The sequence below is a fragment of the Pinus tabuliformis genome, chromosome 2_1 (genome assembly GCF_031772625.1).
Source record: "Pinus tabuliformis cultivar Carrire ecotype Pingquan chromosome 2_1, CPIR1, whole genome shotgun sequence".
Taxonomy (NCBI): domain Eukaryota; kingdom Viridiplantae; phylum Streptophyta; class Pinopsida; order Pinales; family Pinaceae; genus Pinus; species Pinus tabuliformis.
In genome coordinates this window covers 226,074,262-226,099,434 of record NC_142299.1, presented here as the reverse complement: position 1 = coordinate 226,099,434, position 25,173 = coordinate 226,074,262, and positions in this window count along the sequence as shown.

The window sequence follows — 25,173 nt, the reverse complement described above, 5'->3', positions numbered from 1 at the left end:
GAGCCTACGCAATATAGTAGGATGGGAAACATATGCTAGCGAGGATCTAACTAATATGCCCATGTAAATTTTGGCTCTACCATCATGTCATGATTTTATAAGTGAACGAATGAAAATGGTTTAAGAACCAAGACATGATGGGATCGACCCTATGGCCAAAAATATCGCAATATGGAGGCCAGTATGAAAAATGCAGCGGAAAATGATATTACCTAACCTATATGCTAGTGAAAAAACGATACCTTCCATGATGGGTTTGTAGTCATGGAATCAAAGGAGTTTCTCAAAATCTCCAAAGTATCCTGAAAGAAATGACCCATCCCAACACTCTAAGCCAAAAAGGTCATAAAGCTCATAAAGTTTTAGAATGAAAAAATGAACATTAGAAAAAGTGATTTCGATATGTCAACTTATATAAAGACTTTTTGACTCACAATTATTCATTTGTGTTATGAGAAAGTCAGTGAAGGAGTTGTGGAGAAAAAAAGAAAGCAAGCTTAATTCATAGAATTCATCCATTCATTTAGCCTTCAATCCTCTAGGTAACCTTGTAACTAATTTTTTGATAAGTTTTACTGCTTTTTAAATGTTTTTTGTCAAAAATTTCACCGTGGAATTTAGTTTAAAAATTATGCTCTATGTACATGTGAGTTGGACACGGATGAACCACATATAGAAAATCCCTACACATGACTGTGTGAATACTGAACCAACTTGTGCACGAACAAAATTTGAAACATGTTTTTAATAATCCGAAACATTGTTTTTTTGCAGAATGTTGATTACTTGGAGAGAAAGAGAGCATAGTGTGATTGATAACGAAGTGATGGAAGATCCAAATGCATTATGCAACTTGCGAGCATGTGGATATTAGAATTTTTGAAAATATGAAGGAAAGTACCAAATTTCTTGAGATGTTAATCCACTACTGAGATCTAGAAGAAGATGCTTTGGTTATTGACCAAATGCCTCTAAGGATATAAATAGAGGATATCAATTTCCTCACTGTTCTTTCCCAGAGAGAAGAGAGGGTAAACTCAATAGGAAGAAAAAGAGGCAGCCTCAGTGTGGAGGACTACGTATGCATCTACTACCCAAGAAACACTGAGAATACTGGAACCAAATTCCAATCAAACATGTAGAGAGATTAACCCTGAGAATACTTCTCTTTACCATTGCCAGAGTAAATGTTTTAGCTTGTCTACATTAGGCTTCTCTAGTTTCGATGAGTCTTGTAGTGGAGTGTCTCACGACAGTTTTTGATTGGTGCACACCCCTCTTAGCTAATATGAAAAAAAAACCTTACATCTATTCGAGAAGGTCAGAAAAGGAACTTTGGATATGGAACCATCTTGTGTTCCTTTTTATTTTAGAGACTACCAGGGCTTCAACCCAAGGTATTATCCACCATCAACAACCTAAGGGATCCACGAATGGGCAGATGGGTTGATCTAATAAAGAGACGAGGGGGTGGTAAGGTCCCTAGAAACACTTTTGATGACAAGTTCTTTCCCTAGTGGGAACAAAAAGTCATATTAGTCAAGGACGACCCCTATGTTGGCATGGAGTTTAGAGGAGATCTAGATCTAGTGTTGCCATCAGATGAAGCATGGGGAGCCATAGGTGCAATTGTTTTTAATTTTTTAGATTTTAAGTTTTTTTGGATTTTAAGTATAAATGAATTGAAAATATTTTTTATGAGACAAATACGTACAAAAGTATTTTGATCATGACACATATGTTGTACCAGTAAGACCCAAGGGGCTACCTTGACACAGGTGTCGTAGAAGAGATGCAGAGGGAGCTGCAGCAGAGACTACGAGGACCCTCCATTTTGTCGAAAGTAACTTAGTGAGCTTGACTCACCAAGTACCTATGGTAGCTATAAAAGACCTTCCAAAGGACATACAAAGATGCATGGTAGGAGTTCCACGTGATTGGGTGCGGCTATTCTAATGGGTGGAAAATGCAATCGTCTTCTTTCGTGCTACTCATCCTAAGCAGGATCCATAGATAGATGACTAGATCATTTTTTATTAGACATGATTATGGGCATAAGCCCTAATTTTGTAGGACATTTTTATCCCAATTTTGTATATTATTTTGAACATAAAACTCTATCTATGTACCGATGGTTTACCATGATGATCATATTTATAGAGATGACTCTTCAATTATTTTCTATTTTTTAATGTGATGAATGATTTATGTGCCAATCTAATGCTTGATTAGCGATATAATTTGCAAATGAATTTGCTGATCATGGAATATGAATAAATGTGATATAAATAAATGATCTCTTCAAGAAACATACTCTCAGAAATTGGCGATATAAATAAGGATCTCTCACATGATAGATGTTATTTAATTGAGATACCACCAGTTGTGAATCCAAGTAAAGTACTAATGAATCAGTACCAAGAGATATTACCTCAGATGGTAGATTAATGACAGTAATATATTTGGAAACATTATTTGAAGCAGGACCGATACATATGGCTCCTGAAACCAACAACCATCCAAATGGATAATAAATCACCCAAGTCGCGGAAGAAAGGTTCCGGGTATGTCTACTAGCACCATCGACAAACCCTATAGATATCAAATCGTACATCAATACCTGCCAAAGCATATCAGAAATATCAACATCACTATGAAACCGATAGATAGATATTCCAAAATATACAATATTTACAATCAATAAAATGCTAGGTTGAAGCCTAAGAAAAATAATTTTTAAGATGGAGCCCATTTCTGGGCTTCGCCAACTAGTTTCCCTCAAAATTAATCAACTCATAAGCTCCATTTTTCAAAAGATTTTTGATGATAAAGGGACTGTACCACATATATTTAAACTTGCCTGCCCTCAAGGCATAATTATCTTGGTCATAGACCAGGACAAGGCCACCTTCAAAGAAAACCCTAGGACAGGATACCTTATCATATTGAGTTTTTACTCTCTTTTTATGAGCTTTGTTGATTATGGCTACATCTTGAGCCTACTCATCAAGATGTTCCAAATGAACAAGGTGTTCTTCGATACTAGAAGTATCTGGAAGAAGTTCAACAACTACTTTAAGGGAAGGAATTTAACATTCCACGAGAAAAATTGATTCCAACCCATAAACTAGTTGAAAAGGAGTAAAACCAGTGGCAACCTTGACTGACATTCGATATGCCAAAAGTGTCATATATAACATAATGTGCCAATTGGATTGAGCTTTTTTAATCCTTCTTTGCAAGATGATTTTTAGGGATTTATTCATGGTTTCAAATTTCCCATTGACCTGAGGATAATAAGAAGATGAATATTCCTACAAGAAACCCAACTTAAGAGCCAATTCAGACATCATGTGATTTTGGAAATGACTGCCATGGTTAGTGACAATCTCTTTAGGAATACCAAACTGGGAAATGACTTGGTTGAAGAGAAATAGGGCTTTTATTTCACCATCATTCTTGAAAGTAGGCATAGCCTCAGCCCACTTAGTAAAGTAGTTAACAAATACGATGATATACTTGTGATTTCTCGTCTAAGGTGGATTACAAGTAGTAAAACCAATACCCCACTTCGTGAATGGACCGATGGTGATCATAGGAAAAAGCAGATCTGAATGTGCTCACATTTTTCGAGTATAAATTTCACAAGGGTGGCATCTCTTGGCCGCTTCAATAAAATCCTTGAAGATCAAAGGCCAAAAGTAGCCTACACACAAATTTTTTTGGTTGTTGCAAGCCTAGATAGCTGATCACCACAATCTCCACTGTGGCAATCATTAAGCACAACCTCAACTTCTTCTAAGGTTAAACAACGTCTAAGGAATGAATCAACCCTGCGATGATATAAAGTGTCACCTATAAGAATATAGTTTTTAGCCAGGTGACGTAACTTTCTACGTTCATCCTTTGAAAAAGTGAGTGGAAACTTTGAAGTTTGGAGATATATAATGATATCTCCATAAGAAGGATCTTGCAAAGAAATAAGGCAAATATGTTCATTGGGAAAAGATTCCTCATAAACTATTTCTTCCTCACAAGGAAACTCTACTATCAATTATTCAAATACTAAGGATTCCTTAGACTTAGCTGACATGAATTCAAGATCGAATTCTTGTAAAATGACAATCCATCTATTGTATTTGCCCCCAGTCACTTTCTTGCTGAGTAAAAATTGAGATGGATTGACGATTGCTAAGACGAAAGTTTTTTGAAGCAGACTATAATGTCTAAGTCATTGGACAACATGGACAGCTACCAAATCTAATTTCTCAATCAAAGAATAGTGCATTTCAGAGCCCATTAAGCCTTAGCTCAGATAATAGATTACATGCTCACAGAAAGCATCATGTTCTTGAACCATAACCATACCAAAATCATTTACTTTAGGGGAAAATCTTGGGGTGTCCTTATATACAACATTCTGTGAAGAGGTAACATGACTCCATGACAAATTTTGTAAAAATATGGGATAAACTTGGAATCCCACAATTCTCTATGGTAAATGTGAATAGGCAAGGGATTATGTGTATTCCACTTCCAACCCACTAAAGGAAATTTGGAAACAAAATAGATTGCATCCATAACATAAGCAACTAAAAAGAAAGGAGGATAAATCCTCTGAGAGGTAGTTCTTTTAGACTGGTAGTTCCAAATGGACGAGGCTTAATTATCATAGAATATCCTAGCCCAATCCATAATAGTGGCGTTAGTGGCTGCATCTAATAGGGGTAGCCACTAAGATGAAAACTTGTTAATCTCAGGTCTTCCAAATAGTCTACGTAGCGTAGTAGCAGCATAACAATATAGGGAGGAGAAGGAACCAGTACTGTACATATTGTGTTTGTCCTTTTTCAATGGCTCTTCCCTTGCTGACCAGTTCTTGGTACATTCTGCCAAATCTTCATTTTCTTTGGTGAACTTTTCCACGAATTGTTTGTTGTAGCTTGCCTACGGCTCTAGTAAATGGTACATCAACCTTAAATCCTGCGGGGTGAATGACCCAATGAGCTCCTGGCTTCGTGACTTGAATTTTTTGTCTGTTATATCAGTATTGTCCAATACCCACTTAACCATGTCTGTATATGGAAGTATCTTAGGCCTTGCCGCTATTCAGTGTAGGAATGAACATGCAAGTTTAGTAATTGATGCTTCAGATGACCCTTGTGAGTCTGTTGTTGCTTTAACTTCCATAACTCTGGGGTTTTCTTCTTCGAGCAGACTGTACATACCTTCCCAAGTGGATATGTTGGCATCTCTAGTCTAGGTGGTGTCTGTGAATAAGGGCATCATTTCCTTGTCCTCAACAACCAGAGCTTTTCCCTTCTTTCCCAGTACACTCTGAACACTGCTGCATATATTATTCTTCTTGCCACTCCTACGTTTACAAGTAAAGAAAAAATAATGACAAGAGATAAGGTGACGGGAAATCTCTTAATTCCAAAATCATATCAAATATATCACCCTACGTGAAATAACCTTTCAATCAGATCTAAATCTTATCTCATAAATGACCATCAATAAACCACTAAATTGACATTAATGTAACTTGGTATCGGATTATGAGAAATATTTCATTGAAGAATGAGCCCTGCCAATCTGCGATGTGCAATTTTTATATTTGCTTTGCAATATCGCAGATCTCAATATCGCTAATCCTTTTCGTTAATAATCATTTATTTCCTTGCGCGATAGCGAGATGCGATTTGCAAGATGCTTCATCACATATCACAAGATCATGATATTTCATCGTAAGTGATATTTGCAGCATATAAAATCTATGATGTGCGATGAGTCTTTAAGGCATGCGATCTTACATCATGTTGTTGCAATTTTGAAAGTTTGATTATATGATGTCTTTTATTACCTTTTGTGATGCAATGTTTTATTGTTAAGAGAATGATTTTATTTGGAACTTATCATAAAACTTAAGTTTTTTGTGTTTTGCGAATGTTTTCCTAAGTTTATGATAATGTGTTTTATTCAAAGGAAATATAAGTGCTAGTTTTTACTTTTTAGAAGGGTTCCCATTTATTTTAGTCTTATTACTGATACTAAAATAAAAGGGGGGTTGTTGCTGGCCACAACAATTGGTGATTTACTAGGAAGAACCAGTTATCTCTGATTATCTTTTCATTTTTCAAAAACTTCCAAAACAGAAAAGTTTTTTGGGAAATCAACCATTATTATAAAAATATAAAGTGCATAATAATTTTATCCATTAATGGTAGTTTGTTTCTTTTGTACTGATTCTGATCATTTTCTTCCCAAAGCTAGTCATTATATTTACATCAATCACTACTTGGTTTTATAAAGATAACAAAAAAGAAATATTTGTAGATCAGTTTTAAGTATGCTCATTTGTCGTAGGTAGAGCCTCTACTACCAGCAGGTGTTCATAGCCTTGATAGGGTTACCTGTTACCCAACAATGATCCTGTATCCTACTTAGATAAATGTACAATTTTCAAAGATAAATCCATATCCACACTTATTGTTTTTTATTTTCTTTTAATCCTTAAAGAACAATGTCTTGGTTTGGTAGCCAAATTATGACAGTGCCATTCACTTCATTTATAACTTTGCTAAACAAGCTGGCTCATGATGAGACCCCTTGTATTTTGATAGCAACAATCTTGAGCCATTGCCCTGTTTTGGTAAGCAGTTTTGGCAATGTCAGCAAGTTATAATATCTATGATCATGATAATTCGGCTCGTGATGAGACCTCTTATTCTTTAAGTCTATAGTGTATCATTGAATTACTCTTTGAAAATCGTAATTCCCTAGGTGGAGAGGAAGTCATTGGTTCCTTAAGAATAGCTCTGGATAACAATTATAGAGTTTTTGGAAATATCTTTTCCACAGAGAACCTTTGTTTTGTTATTGATGATTTTCATTGACTGATATAAAACAAATTCCCACTAAAGGTTGCTTTTTATCAAAATTTGTAAGGCTGAAACTAGTAACATGTTCAGTGTTATAGAATTTGACTGTATCTTTCAATAACAATGATCAATTTTCCAAATCAGTTCTATTTATACAAGCGAAAAAAGAAAAATCTATAAAAAACACTAATCTTTTTCATGAATTCCAAAGATAACCATTTACAACCTGTTTTATTATCAAAATAAAGCTGTAAACAATAATTTACAAAAAATAGAAGAGGCCATCTTCTATGGAAAGTATTTTTTAAGGATCTGTCCATTAACAGGTAAGGATTCCCTTTTCCCTGCTAAATCTTGCAACATGAAAGTCGATGGACCTATGATTTCAACAATTTGGAATGATCCAAGCCACATTCGTTGGAATTTAGAAAGTTTTCCCTTTTCTTCGTGAGCCTTATCCCATTTTAAAACTAAATCACCAATTTGAAAATCCTTCCTAGATACCATGCTTGAATCGAAGGAAGCCTTTACTAATGCTTGATGATGACCTTGTGTAATTTTAGCATGTTCTCATTGTTCTTCTAGCTTAAGGATCTGTAGCTACCTTAGTTGTAAAGATGAAGTCAGTGTTTCGTCAATAAATTGAACGAAGGCCAAAGAAGAAATTGCTAGGTGAGTTGGGAGAACTACTTCTTTCCCATAAACTAAATTAAAGGGAGAAGTGCCAATGGAAGCGTTTTGGGTTATTCGGTCTACCCACAGAGCATACATCAAATATTTGTGGCAATTCTTATGATTTTGATCAATGGTTCACTTAATGATTCTGATTAAGTTTTTATTCATTGATTCGACCAACCCGTTCCCTTGTGGGTAATACTTGACAGAATATTTAAGCTTAAAACCTATTTTAAGTGCTAATTCAGTCATAGCATTGCCAGAAAAATATGATGCATTGTCAAACATTAAAGCAAAGGGCAGACCAAAGCTGGTGATTATGAATTGGTTTATGAAATCAATGATATGTTCAGCATTGGCTTTCTTGAGAGGAATTTCTTCTACCCATTTAGTAAAATAGTCTGTAGCTGTAAGGATATAATTATGCTGTCTAGAAGAGTGAGGAACGATATCACCTTTTATATCCAATTCCCATTGATCAAAGGGTTGATCGATATTGACTGGCTGCAAAGGTAATGGTGGTTTCATTTGTCTCCCGGTAGTAGTTTGACAAACTTGACATTTCCTTACATATCTATGTGCATCTTTAAATAATGTAGACCAATAGTATCTTGTGCACAAAATTTTATGTGCTGTAGCATCTCTCGCATAATGTCCACCTGCTGGTCCATCATGGAGTTCCTGCAACACCTTTTCAGCTTCAGATTTCTCAAGATATTGTAGAAGAATAGAATCATAATTCATCCTAAAAGGTACATCATTTATGAGTTGATACTACTTAGCTTTCAATCTTAGAGCTCTTTTCTTTGTATAATTTAGATTGGAAGGATCATATCCATTTTTTAGATAAAATATGATGTCAACATACCTCAAATAAATATCCTTTAGGCTTACCTCATACATCTGTACCTCTTGATTTGAAGATGTTATTTCAGAAATAAGCGATGCTCCAGCCAGCATCTTGCAAAAGTCTTGACATTTCACAATATTTGCTAGCTTGATCTCAGCGTCATATTCTTGTAGGGCAGTGACCCAATTTGCTCTCTTTTCACCCACATCTTTTTGTACTAAGAGATTTCTTATCGTTTGAAACAGTACTATGATTTCTGTATGAGTTTTAAGAAGAAAGGGTCTAAAAGGTTTGATTGCTTTGAAAATAGCATAAGCTTGTTTCTCAACATCAAAATAATTTAATTTAGCCCCTTACAAATTTGAATTAAATAAGGCAATTGGGGCTTCTACTTTATCTTGATTGGCTTGAGTAAGTACTGTAGCGTATGATTTCTCAGAGGTAAATGTGTACAAAATGAAAGGATCAGAAAAATTTGGATTTGCTAGGGATGGGGCATTAACAATCGCTTACTTAATCAGATTGAACGCTTCATATTCTTCTTGGCCCCATTTGAAGAGTGAATTCTTCTTGATCATTGCTTGTAATGGTGACACAATCCTTGAGAAATCTAGAACAAATCGTTTAACAAAATTAATCTGGCCAAGGAAGGATTGCATGGCTTTCTTATTATGTGGTAATGATATTTCAGAAATTTCCTTAATTCTATCGGAATCAAGATGGATTCCAGATTTTGACACCATAAATCCAAGAATTTTTCCTTCACTTAATGAAAAAAAGGACTTTTTGGGATTAAGTGAAATCCCATACCTTTGACAGCATTGAAATATTTGCTTTAAGTGTTTGCGCTGATTAGCACGTTTTTTAGAATATACTGTTATGTCATCCAAGTAAATCACCACTAATTTGTTTACTAATCCCTTAAATGCGATATCCATGGCCCTTTGAAATGTGGCGCTAGCGTTAATCAGAACAAAAGGCGTCTTTTGATATGCATAGGTACCCCATTTGGTTTTGAACGTGGTTTCTAGCTGATCATCTAGATGGACCAAAACTTGGTTGTAACCATAGAAACCATCTAAAAAGGACATTAATTCTGATCCTGCAACTGGTTGCAATAATTGTTCCATAGGAGGGAGGGAAAAATTATCCTTTTGGAAAGCTTTGCTAAGATTTTGAAAGTCAATACAAATTCTAATGTCTCCATTTTTCTTTCTCACTGGGACCATATTAGAAACCCATCTAGAATGTCAAACGGGAAAAATACTTTTGGCTTTCAATAATTTATTGAGCTCAAATTTAATCTGATTTTCCAGATTAGGATGGATCTTCCTCAGCTTTTTCTGCATACATTTTTCTTCAGCTATCATCGAGATAGTATGTTGAATAATCGAAGTGTCGTAAGTTTTAAGGTCATCATAATTCCAGGCAAAGACAATTTTGTATTGTTTCAGGAGATGAACAAAGGCTAGTTTTTCTTCTGGGGCCAGGCCAAGACCTAGGTTGATATTCTATGGCTTGGTATCTATTCCTAGATTTACTAATTCATAGTTCAGAGTCAAACTCTAAAGTTTTGAATTGGTAGATATTTTAAATCGATCTTTCAAATCATATAGGTCTTCCAACTTGACTACAGATTTTGGTATAGCATTGTTAGTGCTCTCTTGCTGTATTTGCTTGTCATGTTGGTCCTCATCAATTATCTGATTAGTGTAAGATCCTTATGATGTCAGGAAACTTACAATATTAGGATCATCATTAAAAATTCTCTAGTTTGTAACATTATCAGGGATGGAGGTACTAAAGATTAATTCGATTGAGAATCTGTCTGGGCTATAGTCTTCTAAGGGAATGAGCTTGGAAGCTACATTAGCCAGGAGGTCAGCACTAGCATTTTGAAGTCTGGGAATGGATGAAATATTGAATGCTACAAAATTTGTAGTTATATCTTGCATTAAAGATTGATAATGCTTTAAATGACCCAATAGACAATGTATAGTATTTCGTACCTGTTTAATCAAAATTTTAGAGTCTCCAAAGACTTGTAGATACTTGATGTCTAGTCCAATTGCCTTGTATAGCCCTTGTACTAAAGCTTAATATTCTACAGTGTTGTTTGAGCAATCGAACTAGAGCCTACATATTAGCATAGTTTTATTCCCCTCTGGACTAACTAATATGCATTCTGCTCCTGCTCCATCACTGGACTTAGATCTATCAAAAAATAAGTTCCAGAATAAAGAGTTATTTACAGGACTATGTACAAAATTAACGTATTTGGAACTATCTATTTGAGAAAAGTTTTCTACTTGAGACAAAACGAAATGTTCTAAATAAGGCGAAGTATGAGCATTAAAATTTCCTAAGAAAGAGTTAACAAAATAGTTGCCAATTATACTGTTGTTGTATGCTACAGGTTCATTTTCTCCTTCCAATTCAATCACTATATATTTTTGGTGTCTTTCTTGTTCAACCTTTATCTAATTTGGTTTACCATTGTATGGGAGCCACATATGTGACTAGTTGGCCGCGAAATATCCGTGAAGCTTTTCAGACCAATCCCTACTAAGAATTAAACCATAAAATTCAGGAATGTATGCAACTAGAATATCAATGACTTCACAAACCTTTGGATTAGGTGATAGTCTAATGGTAACTTGATTTAGTTCACCAATTACTTCAACCTGCAACCAATCCAGCTGAACTATGCGTACTACATATTTTTGATGTTGGACGTTTAACTTTGCACATATTGATTTAGGTAAGATATTAGATGAAGCTCCTGAATCTACCAAACAATTATGCAAGTTTTTATTGAAAATTTCGTAAGTAAAAAGGAATTGAGGAGTATGGGATTTTGACCTGCCTCGAATTAAAGCCATATCATTTGGATCAACATTATTTGCTATATTAGTTGGAGGTCTTCCCATCTCATGAGAGGCCTGTGAGATTACAGTAGCGGGAAGAGGTGCAACGGGTACTGCATTTAACTCTTTCAAAAGTAACTTTTGTTGATGTTTCAATTTGCTCAGTTCATACAAAGTAATGTTAGCCCTAGTCTTTTTCATGTCTTCAATGATATTATACTCCATATCATTAGAAATAAATCAATTTTTTAGATGGATTTGATGAATCGGATTGGACTGGGCTTGTTTGAGTCGCTTTTGGTGATGTTTTCTTACTTTTGACTTTGTCCTTAGATGTTTAGCTTGTGCTCTTCTGTTCAGAACTAGGTTGTGGAGGATCAAGTTGATTTCTACTTCTGGTACTAACTGGTAATGCCTCTTGATCCTCTTCATGTAGAAGAATGAAGTCCCGCATTCCCTATAACTCTACAACTTCATCTTCATCAGTAGGTTCCTCGTTAGAAACTTCCTCTTCTTCTCCTTCAGATTCTACATTTGAAATAGCATTGGGAGGTTTTGAATCGGTTGAAGGATTTTTCTATAAGGTTTATAGGGTTTCTTAGAAGAAGTCTCTGCTACTTGTCTTTTAATATCAACCATTTCGTTAGAGATGGTTTTTAGGACTTTCTGTAATCCTTCTAAATCAAATGGGTCTTTTGATTGTTTTTTTTCCTAGGATCATCTCTAAAAGTAACCTTCCTAGATTTTCTTTCATCGAGAGCATTCTTCTTTTATAAAGCCAAGATATGTTTTTCTACTGCTATCGCTTCCTTCATGTTTTTGGCTAATGTTGTCTTGTTAGCTCTATCAACAAAGATCACTATGTTTGATGGTAAAGCAAATACGTACCACTCACTTCGAACTTCTTCGCTAGAATTGGAAGCAGTTGGAATTTTATTTAAAAGCTTGTTGAAACATGAGTTAAAATCTTTGACAGGTTCTATCGATTCAGTTTTTAGATTTGATAGATCATTGATCAATGTTGCTGTAGATCTATCATCACCGAACTTAGTCAAGAATTGCTCTTGGAAAATGTCCCAACTGGTAATGGACCCTGATGGTAATGAAAAATACCAGGATCTAGCTGCTTCTTGTAAAGTATAAGTAAACAATCTAACAACTTCATCTTCATTAGTAAGACCATTTAAATTTATCAATAACATAAAGTTGTTTATGTGTTCTTCCGCTAGCATGCCTGCTTCAAGATTAAACTTGGGCAACCATGTTTCAAGATGGGCCAATAATTGACTCAAGGGCATAGGCATTGTGACTACCCCTAGATTATTCCATGGATTTTGGGCCATCGTTGAACTACTAATAGAGGAAAGCGCAAATGACGTTCCTTGTGGTAGGGACGAGGATGTTACAGTTCCAGTACTCTGATGGACAACAACTTGAAGTGGAGGGGTGGATGGTTGCCTTTGCAATGGGGAAGTTGGAATGGACGTTGATGACAAAAGGGTCTCACTATCAGACCCTTGAGGTGACTTCCTTGCTCTTTTCCTTTTAGGTATAGGTGACTCAGTTGGTTCAATACCAAACTTTTCACTCTGCAATCTAGTAAGAGGATGAGAAGGATTGTATTGCGAAGTCACACTACCTTGAGATATTTCAGACTTTTGCGGTGATATAGAAAATCCTTGAAGTTTATGGATTAAAGACTCAACTTCAGGAGGTTCGATAGTAGATTTCTTTGAAATGTTTGGGTTTGTGGCAGTGGTTGTTGTTTTCTCAACTTCTCGCTTAGGGTTTAGAGACTTTGAATGGGATGGAGAAGTAGGGGGGGATTTTGAGGGCGATTTACTCTCAGAATGGTATTTAGATTTGGATTTACTAGTCATTCTTTGTTCGGGCCCTCCTTCTAGTGCCAAATATGATGAAGCCCTGAAAATAAGGTCTACAACAAAGGGGATACCCACCCAGTCTGGACCTTAAAAGTAACTCCTTTTATGTTTGGGATGGTGGGTCTGACTGGGGATAATGGGACCAGTTTCCCAATTTGTATATGATGGTGAGAATTGATATTTCCTTTTTCCTGAAGATTTCTAAGTAAAATGTTTTTACCCTACGTCTAATCTACGTCTAATGAAGAGAAATATCTAATTCTAAAACTAACCCTGGATTTAACTTTTCCTTTATGCGATCCGTCTAATCTACGTCTAATGAAGAGAAATATCTAATTCTAAAACTAACCCTGGATTTAACTTTTCCTTTATGCGATCTAAAATAATTTCTAACAACAATTGGTAATAAAGATCATTCAATCACTACTAGAAAAGATTTCATTAAAAATAAATTGTTTCGTATAAGAAGTTAGCCAAAAACATTGTTGGAATCATATCGCATCATAAGTCATTCATACATTAAAGGACAAATAGAATACTCACTGTACAAAAGTGCCAAATGATAACTCAAAAATTCAAGCCTTCATATATAAATAACTGAACATAAAATATTACTTTGACACATAAGAAGAAATTATTAAGAGATAAAAGTACCATTGATAACAAGTTCTACTCATGAGCTTCAGCAATATAGATTTATCTCCTTCTAATTAAATATCTATTAAGAGTACAAAAGTGCATTTCAGTAGCAGACATTAAACACAGATATCAATAAATATCGTTCCATTCATTCATCAAAACCTCCTCTAAGGGTGCAGAAGTGCATGTTTTGAGGAAATGTTTTTGGAAAATTTCAGGACCCCTCTCTAAACGCATGAGAGGGGTCTAAATACTACTAACTAAATACTAAAAATAGTTTATTACAAAAATATAGGAGGAGGTTTAAATGACCGTCCTCATCTAAGGCAAAAATAAATAAAAAATAAAACTAAAACTGTATCTGAAAATTAACTATCTATGTATATGTTCTCAGAGTTTGCAAGCATTCAGCATTAGCTTGAGGAGCGTCAGTTGGCCGACCTCTGATTTTAGTTACCCTGCAAAAACAGAATCGGCAATTGTTGGCACTATCTTCTCGGTAGAGTTTGTAAGGCATTTGAGAGTCATACATTGACTGTGTGGTTTAACCAAGTATTGCCAGTAAGTGTCAATATTCAACTTGGTTAACTTCTTGATGGACTATGCCTTTTCCTTAGCTTTCTGTCTCTAGCTTATCTGTAGTTGTTGTACCTTTGGGAGAAATCTCAGATCGGTCTCTGATATAAGGTTTGCTCTGTGCAGGTTTTCACTGACAAAGTCAATGACATTGTTTGCCACTGACGTTGCTTCTTCAACTGCCTGTTCTTCCTTTTTAATCTGTGCATCCCACTTATGGAAAAGAATTTCTTTGTGGGCTTCATTGATTCTGAGTGCGTCTGCATTCTTCCCTTCCTCCGATTCCTACCAAATAAAATAATCTAAAATTCTATTGTCAATTAAATCATAGTAATGTCACAAATCCACGACTTGAATTGTAATTTTATCCCTCATCTCGCAATGGGAACTCCATTGTTATATTCTTTGGCATAGTTCTTCTTGTTGTTGGCAAGGGATTCTGAGAAAAAATCTATGATTTTGGGGTTGTCTATATGCAATTCTAGCATAGCCTATAATTGATTTTCTTTTTCGGCTAAATTCTGATACCCGAGCTGCATTTGTTGAAAATCCTGTTGTAATTTTTCTAATCTCCTTGGCTTCTCGGTTGGCACTAGCCCGCTCTAGCTATTGCTACAAAACTTGGATTTGTCCCTCTCTATCGTTAAGTAATTCCTATACTTTGGATGCCTTAACAATGGCAGCAGAAGCATAGGCTCCTGTGATCTGGGATAACTTAGTCAGATTTTCAGTAGGGTTAGCGGTAGGGTCTCAGCAAAGGATGTCTAGCTGCTCTGCCTCCACTGAGATCACACTGTCCAATTTTTATTTCTTTCTTTGCCTTCTTACCACTGCCTTGTGCTGCGGACTATCAAATACGTCTAGAGGAGGAATCTCCTCTATCTTTAGCATGATCTCAGATGATGGGGTTATTGGAATATGCTCTGTTTTTGCATCATTGCTGACTGTTTCCATGATTATATCTGTCATTTTTTGCACTGTACTCTCAGGTGTCTTCGTGTTCTGCTCCTTAGTGTTAATCAATTCATTGAATGTTTCCCACTCTTTATCCATCTCATTTCTCACTGGCTTTGGTGGCTGGATGAGGCGAGGGGGAACCTTTACCTATGGTGTAGTCAAGACTTGTTACTTTGGGTGCTCTTTAGATTGGGCAGTATCTCTAACTAACCGTTCACTTTTATTATGGTCACTCTCGAACCATTTAGAGCATTTTGGTGATTCTTTCCTAGACTTAGACCTGGACTTGTCTGTATCCGAACTTCCACTTAAACTGATACTGGGAGTTGACTCCCTTATTGGTTCTAAGCGTAACTTATCCAAGGGAATGTTTGCTAGTTGAATTCCACTGGGGGAAATTGAATTTGAGCCATATGAAAAACGTCTTTCAGTGTACTCTTCTGCTGGAAGATATCATCAAAGAGATCATCTTCTTTAGAAAATACTTTTATCTTGACAGCCATAGTAAAAATTTTAATGATATCATAGGGGTCGAATTGTCTCCCTGAAAATTTTAAACAGTCGTAGAATCACCATGTTGTTTACTTGTTTGAATGTATGACCTAAGTCAAATAGTGAACAGGCCCCACAGGCCACAAGAAATTGTAGCCATATGGCTTTCTTCTTGTCTTTCAATTATTTTCTCATTCCTCCCTCCCTGCAGGTCTAGTAGGCAATTTCTCAAGCCAATAGCTTATCAGGTACATACAAGGGAAACACATGGGGGGAAGCAATGCTTCCAAATATTATGACATAAGTGAAAAAATCTTCACCAAACCATCTTCTGACCGGGAGGATATCAACTTCCACTTCAAGAGAAAATCTTGGGGCGTCCTTATTATACAACATTCTGTGAAGAGGTTGTTAGTGTCAGTATCTTCATCCCTTCATCAATGATCAAATTCTCTTGTTGCATTACATGTTAGACATCTCACTCGGTCAACTGCATTCCATTAGGATCATGGATCATCTGACAGTAGTGGCTTATTATACATTTTCCCTCATGTCCTTTACCTGCTGGCCCATTTTCATTCATCTAGATCATCAGCAGTCAATTTTTGTCTTTGAATCTGCAAAAGTCATTTTTAGGGTTTTAGGTCTCATTAGGTCTAGGGTTTCATCAATAAGGTCTTCAAAATGCTCAATAATGGTCAGCAAGTGCATGAGGAAGTCAAATAAAGTTTCAACAACAATAAATTCCATAATCACATGCTCAGTGATTGATTTTTCCTCAAAATCCTATTTTGAGGAAAAATAGAGTTTTTTATGTTTTTATGTACAAATTTTGATGTAATTTCATTTTTGAGGAAAAATAGAGTTTTTTATGTTTTTATGTACAAATTTTGATGTAATTTCATTTTTTCCATATGTAATAACTTCTGTGGCAACCCTGGTCACCTTGCCTAGCTTCAGCAACTCCATCACCTGCAAGGCAAGCAAAAAGTCAAAGCATTCAGTTCATCAAAGGCAAAATTAAAGCAAACTGCCCAAAAATAGAGTTTTGAAAGCAAGTCAAAGGCAAACATTACAAAGTGGGTTTTTATAAGTGAAAAATTAAAATCTTTTGTATATAAACCATTTGTTATGTTTAAAGAGTTTATTTGCATCTAAAGGAGAAAGAGTGAACAAGAGAAAGGTCGTGTTGAAGCCAAAGAGCAAAATCGCAGCAACTTTGGCAAATTTTACGGGTGTGGCGCATTGGGTTGTGGGCACAGCTCATCCATCTGGCGCGGCGCATTGGGCTGCACTCTTCAGTGTAAAAATTACACAGGCACGACACATTGAAGTGGCGTGGTGCACTGGGTTTGTGGCATGGCGCACAGGGTTTGGAAGCCGATTTCATCCACAACCACCTCCCAAACTGCCAAATTTGCTCAATCTTCAGTTGTTCAAGTAAGTCAAACATTCCTCCATGATCAGTGAATGAGTTTCTCTTGGTGTTTATGGTGATTTAATGAGAAAAACTTGAAACCCTAACTCCTTGCAATTTTTGTCAAAAATAATTGCAGAGGGTTTACAAATTGTGTTTTTTGCTACTAACTTCACTCCTAGCCATTTCTCACTCACTCACTCTTTTATTCCCTCATTCATTTCCCCCCCCCCTCATTACGTTTTCATCAAACCATTCCCAAAACCCCCATATCCCTAAGTTTACTAATTGTAAATCCCTAATCCCACTATCCGAAACCCTAGTTAAAAATTCCTAAATCCTAACTTCTGCCCCAAAGCTTAAATACTGTTCCCTAAACCCTTCTATTCCCCCCCCCCCCCCCCCCCCCCCCCCACAAAAAAAAAAACTTGTCAACAACATTCCCAAAACCCCTCATACATATTCCCTCCACAGTCCCTCATATATTCTTATCCTTGGTAGAAAAACCTAAAGACACCATAAATCTCTTCATACTCATCTAAGAAAACTCAAAAATTGGAAAACATGGAGTTGGATCCTTCCTATGACCGAGATGAGGAGACACTCAGTGATTCTTCTAGAGAAATGCATGCACCAAGGAGACCTCATAAGGGTGGTAAACATATACGAGAGGAGCCTACTTCACTTGCTGAGCTGCTGGCCTGTCCTCTTGCTATCACATGCTTTCAACACCAATCTTGTTATCAGCTCTGTGAGATGGTAGAGAGAGTTCAGTACCATCATGATTTGGCCAGATTGTTTGTGTTTCTCACCTACCAAAAGGGCACTAGAAGGTTCTTTGCAGTGGAAAAACGAGTACTATCTCCACCCGGGGTGGAAGGGGTCTCACTTCCTCCATCAACAGAGTATTTATAGGACAGCGGCAAGCAGCCACTACATGATGAGGGTCCTTTAGGAGGATAGGAGACAGATTTCATTCTTATTCAGGATGATGACATCGATTTGGGCTCACAAAGCTCAAAGCTAAAGGAGATCATTCAGGAGCAATAAGCAGACATTCATGATTTTTCTCTCAACCTAGAAAGAGCCAAGTGGATAATCAAATATCTGGACCAAAGAAACAAATAGCTAGAGAGTCAACAAACCATTATGGAGCTACAAAACATACGAGAAAACCGGCAAGCTGCTAAGAGGAGGAAAGTCAAGATGACACCACTTGAACAAGAAATTGATGTTGATCGTGAATCTTGGCTTGAGAGGACAAATATCCACTTGGAAAATCTGCTAGAGAAGGCCAACATAGAGAGATCTATGTTGAGGCACATGGCCTACCACTACTTCGTGAGAAACAAAGTGTGCAAGGCAAGAATCAAGAACTTGAAGGCCAAGTTGAAGAAAGCATCAGGGAAGCGAAAAGAGCAAGATAGACTTCAGATCTTGGCTGAGGCTTCCTTGGCCCAAAACAACACTTAATGAAGGATACTCAGCCCAAACTTTTAGAAATTTGGGAAAATTTTTGCAATTTTGAAATTTTTGGCCTAAAAAACAGGTTTTTATGCCTGATGTGCCGTGCCACCTGGTGCGTGCTTTTGCTAGGGACCTTCTTTTGAGGAAAAATTAGCAATTTTGGATTTCTCATGGAAAAATATGAATGCCCACAAATGGCGAAGAAATTTTGACAGGTTTTGAGCTTCCAAAAAGGTCAAAAACACCTCAAAAATGACCTTTTTGCCCCTTTTTGGACACACAGGAAGTAGTGTTGGGAGAACTCAGTTTTGGAGGGGAAAATGGATACCAAATTCAGAAATTACACTTGTTCTGGAAGTTAGACAGGTAGACATTTCCAACAAGCCCACTTGGAGCAAATTTGGACACCAGGAAGGCCTCCAAAATCAGCTGCAAAAAGGCACTACGCATAGGGAAATCAGCGCGGTGCAAGGAGGAAATTTGCTCATTTTGGTCAAAAACTATGTTTTTCGCCTAGTTTCTTCATAGTTTGACTTTTCTCCTTCTAATTTTCAAACTCATGAAGTAATTTAATGTGACTTGATGGATTTTGATGTAATTATGATAAATTTTCACTCATAGAGGTAGATTCATCCATGAAAAGGTAGTTTGCAACTGAATGAATCAGTTCCCTAGTTTTTAGAGGCAAGCTGTTCCAGTGCCTACTTTTTAGTTCTCAGTTTAGACTTTGTTGGAATAGATTCTAAACTTATGAGCTTGACCCCTATAGGCTAGGATTAGTTTTTGCTTTCCTATATCTTTTAATTTTTCAGTCATTTGCAAAGGTTGGACTTTTGGGAAAGCTTGGACCTTCATTATATACTCATTTCAGCAGTTTGGCTAAGGAATAGACCAGGGTTTGCAGCACTTTATGGGATTCTTGTGGCATCTTGATTTGGTATTGTGTTTCCTTCTGAAATTGTAAGTTTACACGTGTTTTATGTATGCCATCATCTCTCTTTGCTTCATCTTAACTAAATCAAACAAGGATAAAGGTAGAATTCATTGATTTGCAGTGCTCTACCTAGGGTTTGTTTAGTTATTTATGCTTTCAGTTGTTTGAAGAGGATCCCTAATAATTTCATGCCCACTTCAACTCCTCACCAGTCTACAATCTCTCCATCTCACTCAATTTGAAGTTCCAAACCATTTTCCTATCTTGCCCCATAGAGATCTCTGCAAAACTGAGCCTCATTCCCGGGATCCAAATCTACCTTTCACATTTGAGCCAACAAAACATCACTAAATTCAATCAAACTCTTTTGAACACATACCTAGCCTAAAATCAGTCTTCACATCAGTCATCTTAAGCCTCATTGATCATATTTTACTGAGATTGACAAGGAGAGAGCCCTCTCCCAACCTGGTAGGGCTAGCTACCAGGTTAAGCATGGTTCGATGTTACCCTAGATCCTACCTTTCTGAACCTGAGGTAGATTTAGGCACTAATAGAGGTAACATGAATCCATGACATATTCTATAAAAATATGGGATAAAATTGGAATCCGACAATTCTTTATGGTAAATGTGAATAGGCAAGGGATTCTGTGTATTCAACTTCCAACACATTAAAGGAAATTTGGAAACAAAACAGATTGCATCTGTAACATAAGTAGCTAAAAAGAAAGGAGGATAAATCCTTTGAGAGGTAGTTATTTTAGACCGGTAGTTCCAAATGGTCGAGGCTAAATTAGCAGAGAATATCTGAGCCCAATCCATAATAGTGGAATTAGTGGCCGCATCTAATAGGGGTAGCCATGTAGATGAAAACTTGTTGATGTCAGGTCTTCCAAATAGTCTACATAGCATAGCAGCAACATAACAATATGGGGAGGAGAGGGAACCAGTACTGTACATACCTTGTTTGTCATTTTTCAATGGCTCTTCCCTTACTGACCAGTTCTTGCTACATTACACCAAATCTTCATTTTCTTTGGTGAACTTTTCCACGAACTGTTTGTTGTAGCTTGCATGTGGCTCTAGTAAATGATACATCAACCTTAAATCCTGTAGGGTGAATGACCCAATGAGCTCTTGGCTTCGTGACTTGAATTGTTTGTCTGTTATATCAGCATTGTCCAATACCCACTTAACCATGTTTGTATATGGAAGTATCTTAGGCCTTGCCACTATTCGGTGCAGGAATGAACATGCAAGTTTAGTAATTGAAGCTTCAAATGACCCGTGTGAGTCTGCTATTGCTTTAATGCCCATAACTTGACATTAATGCCCATAATTGGGTATCAGATTACAGAAAATATTTCATTGAAGAATGAGCCCTGCCGATCTGCGATGTGCGATTTTGCGATTTGCTTCGCAATATTGCAGATTGCAATATCGCAGATCGCAATATCACTAATCCTTTTCATTAATAATCATTGATTTCCTTACACGATAGCGAGATGCGATTTGCGAGTTGCTTCATCGCATATCGCAAGATCGATATATTTCATTGTAAGTGATATTTGCGGCATATAAAATCTGCGATGTGCGATGAATATTTAAGGCGTGGGATCTCACATCGCATTGTCACAATTTCGAAAGTTTGCTTATATGATGTCTTTTATTACCTTTTGTGATGCGATGTTTTATTGTTAAGAGAATGATTTTATTTGGAACTTATCATAAAACTTAAGTTTTTTGTGTTTTGCAGATGTTTTCCTAAGTTTATGATAGTTTTTTTTATTCAAAGGAAATATAACTGCTAGTTTTTATTTTTTAGAAGGGTCCCCATTTATTTTAGTCTTATTACTGATACTAAAATAAAATGGGGGTTGTTACTGGCCACAATAGGACTCTAAGCTAGATCTTCTGCAATAGAGTAGTTATGAGCTCCCTTGGCATTAAGATTAATTGTCAAACATTTTTTGAAGCCTCAACATCCGAGGTATAGACTCAACTATGGGCCTCTCAATATGGACTGGCTCTAAAACATCAAGAGTAGTCTTAGCCTTAGAAAATTCTAGTTCACCATAATCATGTGACCGTGTAGCAACATCAGTATGTGAACTCATCATATAAATATTTGATGGATTTTCCCTTTCCTAGTTTCTCCCAGTGGGGGTACCAGTACTAGAATTCGCACTAGAAAACAACATTTTTCATTGGGGAAATAGGTTAGTTAGCACAACTTGGGATTTAAAAGACCCTTGTTAAACCAACAAGCGTTGAGCATCTTGAATCTTCAGCCAAATATGAGCCAAATGGTCACCATTGCATAACTTGCATGGAAACTGCACTTTCTTCTTGGACTCTTTTTTACCCTCCCAACATCACTGTCGGGCTTATTTGCATTACCCTTCCCATCATGATTCTTTTTCTTACCACACCCTTTCTTCTTCCCTTTAGAATGTTGGTTTCCTTTTGGGTTATAAGTTTGAACGGAATTGATAGATGAAGGTTGAGAAGGCATGGGAATTGATGGTGATGACTGAATAGAAGAAGCAATTTGCAAAGACAACTGATGCAATTGATTTAGCAGGTTATACATGTTATGATCAATTGATCCAACTAGCCCGTCAACATGGGGACTTCGCTTCGGCTTGGAAATATCAACCTTAGATCTAGGAGCACCAAGGAAATTTTTTTGAAGAACCCCAGATTGAGAATATATGAGTTCTAGCTCTTGGGCTGTAAAAATAGAATTTTCTTCAGTGAATACACAGGAGAGCGATACATCCTTAGAAATTTCAGTGTGAAAATATTTGAGAAACCATTCAAGAAGGAATTCTTGGAGAATATCGGCTTTAATGAGCCTCTTCCTTCTCCTCCATTCCTGGATATGATCAGACATGTGGGTTGCCTGGTATTGTTGGAAATTAGCTAAGAGCTTAGTCCTAGCATCATAAAGAATGGGCAACTGAAAATGGTTTTAAAATATGGTAGCCAAGTCACCAAGCGAAGCGAAGGTTCCCCCTGGGAGTTCAATATACCATTTAGCCGCATTTCGAGATAGGGTGAATTGAAATAATCTCAACCTGATTGAATGATCTATCATGGATTTCGATGAACACCATAAATGGAAAGTGGTTATATGGTTGCCCAGATCTTCACCAGCATTCCCTTCGAGTTTGGGTATGTTCGACGGAAGTTTGGCTAGAACCGAAGGACAAGATAGGTTGTATTTAATTGGATCATTAGTCAACTTTGATAGTTCTTGCAAGTTTAAATTTGCCAAGAAAGGTAAGCACAGAGGACCTTGAGGATTCCACCTAGTTTGGGTAGAATTTCCAACATTCTAAAAATAATATCTTGGATTTGCGAAGGCACCAGGTTGCCTAAATTAATTTGTAGAAATTCTTGAACCATAAGGGAAACCTTGTGGCCTAGAAAAAATTAGAGCTTGTCCAACCCCTGCCAAAAAATTTCCATATCTAGTGAAATTTATCCCTAGATAGGTATTGAATGGAGTAGAGAGCCCTTGGTAATAGTTCCATGCATTAACAAATGGAGAAAAACTCTAGAATTAACTCACGGATGAGTACGACGTATTCTCTTGTTGGTCGAAAGAGAACTAATTCCTAACTCCCAAGCCACTAACAATTGGGTTAGTCCATCCTTGGAAAGGATTATAAATTTGACCCATGGAGGATAAAGGGATTGATCCTAAAGATGGGTTAGAATATGGTATATGACCACTCCCAAAAGGGAAACCCTGAAAAAAAAAGTTGACCCAATCGCCATGGAAGTCATAGCCGTGAAAGCAACAGATGGAGAACTTAATGGAACCGAAGGGATTTCTCTGGTAGGCATTCCAAAGGGGAAAGAACCAGTATTGGAGGAAAAAGCTTGGGTACCCCCACTCAAAGATGGAATGGAGGTAGAGCCAAAAATTGTAATGATAGGAGTGATTGAAGGTATGGAAATTGTACCTCCTCCTTGTACTAATAAAGGAGTTTGTACACTAGTAGCACTCATAGTTAAAACCATTCTCCTAGCATTGGCCATCAAAGGAAAAGATCGATATTGACCAAGGCTCAAAGTCCTGTGGGTCAAAGTCCCAACGTATAACAGAACGTTCAGATAATCAGGAGAGAGAGGAGAAGAAGGACTCAAAGGAGACTCAGGTAGTTCTTCAACCTCTATTAAGTCTTCTGATTGGAAGAGGATGTTCCTCTCCAAATATCGACCTACACCATGTTTATTTTGTGAATAAATAGCTTTCACCAGAGGATCAATCCCCATTACATCTATTTCCACTGATTGGAAATCACTGGTAGAATTGCTCCTAGGCCTTCTAGAAGAAGGCTCAAAACTCGTAGGTGAATGCCCATGAATCCTCCTAGATCGACGAATTGGTCAATCAACCACTTTTAGTTATTTTAAGATAACTAATTAAAGACTCAAAAACTTTATAAATCTAGGCGAGCTAGGAGCAAAGAGCACTCTCTAACAAAGTAACTAAAATATACAATCAATCAAGCAACTTCCAATCATTTCTGCTCCAAGTGATGAGGAACTTACACCAAAATACAAGAAATTGAAATCAAAGACCTTTTGAAGATAGTCTGGGATAATGACGTCCCAGACTTACCAAGGAAAGTGACATAAATAATTACGCTTACCTCTAGACAAAAGCCTTTGTCAGTGCAAGCACCCAAGCTTCGCAAGGGTACCCTCCAGAATTACTAATGACCGTGATACAACGACTACCTCAGGTGCTACGATTACCCTCTACAGCAACCTATGTGATCCCTAGGAATGGCAACTATGGATACCGGTTCGTATCGAAATCCAGGTGAAACAACCTTGGGGAGGGATCCAACAAGTAGGAGAAGGGCTATCTCTCTTCCTTGTATTCACTCTTCCTCGTGCTTGACTCCTGGTCATGGGACTTTCTCGGTGTTTCTAACAACACTAGATTTCACTCATTACTCAGCATATATGTTTAATAGTTTGAGTGACCATGGAGAGTTAAATATCCACTCACCTATTCCAAGTCCCTAAAGAGCTAGACTTGTTGGTGTAATTTATGACATATTAAAAAAATGTTCTAGTTCTTTTTAATTAAGTGCTTGATTTTAAAGGGTTATTTTTTAGGTCATGGGTATAATGAGAGTGAAACTTATGGTGTTTTGATGCAAAAGAAATCAATAGAAACTTAGCTATATGCAAATGAAACTATTTTTATTCGATGAAAATGGATTTCTATAAGGTTCTATGAAAAACTTATAAAATAAAAAATAAAAAAGTATTTTTTCATAAACATGCTCCACACACTCAAAATCTAACAAAAAGACTAAAAATGCATACAGTGAAAACTAACCTAATCAAAAGTATAATGATGATCCAGGATTCTATAAATTCTCATATAATAAATGTGTTTCTTTACAAGATCAATAGGCCAACTTGAATACAATGAGGGTGTAAATTCAATGAAAAGCTTCCCTTAAAACCAAGTAAATCCAACTGAAAAAAGTTCACAATTGCT